General features: G+C 41.7%; 1 pseudogene; it reads left to right on the forward strand.

Moving 5' to 3' along the window:
- Positions 1-554: 554 nt before the first annotated feature.
- Positions 555-1048, forward strand: LOC102848615 (annotated as a pseudogene).
- Positions 1049-2798: the final 1750 nt, after the last annotated feature.

Raw genomic sequence — 2798 nt, forward strand, 5'->3', positions numbered from 1 at the left:
GAATTTATGGAATACCAATTGACATATTTCAATAAAAAGATGCAGCCCTGGAAGTGCTCACAATACTGTGCCAAGAAATCTAGCCAATTGACTAGAAGAGATGTGTGTTTATTCCTATTCCCCCAAAAGGTGATCTAACAGTGTGAAAATTATCAAACAATGTCACTAATATCACATGTAAACAAAATTTTGCTGAACATGTTCCAAAAACGACTGGAACAGTATATTGACAGAGAACTTCCAGAAATACAAGCTGGATTTAGAAGAAATTATGTCACTAGGGATATCATTGCCAACATCAGATGGATCTTGGCTGAAAGCAGAGAGTACCAGAAGAATGTTTATTTGTGTTTTTTTGACGATACAAAGGCATATGACTGTGTGGACCACAACAAATTGTGGCTAACCTTGAGAAGAATGGGAACTCTAGAATACTTGATTGTGATCATGCAAAACCTATTCTTAGACAAGGAGACAGTCGTATGAACAGAGCAAGGAAACACTGCACACCACTGCCTCAGCAGCACTCTAGTCTGCTCTGTTCATTCCCAGCCATGGTCAATCCCACTGTGCACTATGACATCACTTTCAATAGTGATGTTTTAGGCCACATCTCCTTCGAGCTGTTTGCAGATAAAGTCCCAAAGATAGCAGAAAACGTTCGTACTCTGAGTGTTGGGGGGAAGGTATTTGGTTACAAGGGTTCTTGCTTTCAGAGAATCATACCTGGGTTTATGTGCCAGAGTGGTGACTTCATACGCCATAATGGTACTGGTGGCAAGTCCATCTATGGGGAGAAGTTTGATGATGAGAAATTCATCTTGAAGCACACAGTTCCTGGCATCCTGTTCATGACAAATGCTGAACCCAATACAAACAGTTCCCAGTTTTTGTCTGTACTGCTAAGACTGAAGGGTGGGGGGTCAACCATGTAGTCTTTGGCAAGGTGAGAGAAGGCACGAACATTGTGGAAGCTACGAAGCATGTTGGGTCCAGGAATGGCAAGACCAGCAAGAAGATCACTGTTGCCGATGGTGGACAACTCTGATGTGATTTGCATTTTAGTTTTTTCTTCACTGGACCATTTCTTCTCTAGCTTCAGAGATCACCCTGCTTCCTCTAGTGTGTTTGTAGTATCTTTTAATCTTTGTGCTCTTGCTACAGTTCTTTGGGTTTTTTCTTTCCCTCCAAGTTTAGCAAGATTAGAGTTAAGTTTACAACTGTGAAATAAAAACTAGATAGCAATAACAACAAAAAAAGGAAAGGGGTGCATTAGGGATGTGTGGAACAGATAATTCAGGCGGCTAGAAGAATGTGGCATCAGGATTGGAGGAAAACTCATCAACCACTTGTGTTAATGCAGATGACAAAACCTTGCTCACTAAAACTGAGGAGGACTTGAAGTGTTTGCTGCAGAAGGTCAAGGAGTGTAGTCTTCAATATGGATTACATCTTAACATCCAGAGGACAAATATTCTCACCACCTGGCCAATTGGCAGCACCATGATAGATGGAGAAGAGATAGAGGATGTTAACGATTTCATCTTGCTCGAGTCCACAGTCAACACTCTTGGCACCAGTAGTCAGGAAATTAAGACAAATTGCTTTGGGAAAGTCTGATGTCAGGGACTATTCCAGAGTGATAACGAGCCATGATGTCAGCCTTAGAGACTAAGGTGCACCTGATCCAGGCATTTGTCTTCTCAGTTACATGAGAAGACAACTACATTTTCTTCTCTATGCATCAGAGAGCTGAACAATGACTAAGAATGAGAAAGGAAGAATTGATGTCTTTGAGTGTGGTACTGGAATAGAGTATAGAACATCCCATGGACTGTCAAGAGAACAAATAGGTCTGTTCTGAGAGGGTGAAACCAAGTTCTCCTTGGAGGCGAAGATTGTGAAGCTCCATCTCATGTACTTTGGACATGTTGCCAGGAGGGATCAATCCTTTGAGAGGGACATTATTTTTGGTAGGGTGGATGGTCAGCACAGGAGAAAAAGACCGTGGATGAGATGGATTGACACAGTGACTGTGGAAATGGGGAGAAGAGTGTCAGAGACAGTGTGACTGAATCAAGATAGGACAAAGTTCAGAGATATTGTTCACAGGGTTGCTGTGAGTTGTAGTCGACCTGATAGCATATAACAACAACAATTCCTTGGAAAGTACTATCATCATTGGAAAGATGGAGGGTCCATGAAGAAGAGGAAGACCTCCAACTGGATGGATTGACACAGTCACTTCAACAATGGGTTCTAGTGTGTTAGAGGTGATGAGAATGGCATAGGATAGTGTAGGGTCCAGGCTGGCTAGTCATAGGTTTGCTATGAACAACTGTAACATCAATTACAACACAAGGGCCATAGTCTTGAGGTTTTCTCCAGTTTATCAGGTCAGTGAGCCTGTCCAATTTTTCTTCTGTACTTTTATTTTTTTTTCTCACTCTCTTCAGGATCATCTACTGTGATCTGTTTTATAGCGGTCAGCAGTGAAAGTTGGACACCATCTAATTCTTCTGGTCTTAGGTCATGGAGGTTGAGGTTCACATGATCTGTTAGTCCTTTGGACTGATTGTTTCTAGGCATTATTACTTTTCTCCAAAGATTATGCAAGCTAGCATTTATGAAACATTTGTAATATGCTTGAAGTTGGTACATGGTGAGTAGCTCTCACAATCCTGTAAGGGGAGATGGCTATTTTTGCAACATGACAGATCATGGTACCATGGGTCAGCGAGATTAGGCATCTTGACCATATTGACTCAACTAGTGGTTAAAGAGCTGCACCACCAACC

The sequence above is a fragment of the Elephantulus edwardii genome, unplaced genomic scaffold, assembly GCF_000299155.1.
Source record: "Elephantulus edwardii isolate Elephantulus edwardi_28Jun2011 unplaced genomic scaffold, EleEdw1.0 scaffold00226, whole genome shotgun sequence".
NCBI lineage: Eukaryota > Metazoa > Chordata > Mammalia > Macroscelidea > Macroscelididae > Elephantulus > Elephantulus edwardii.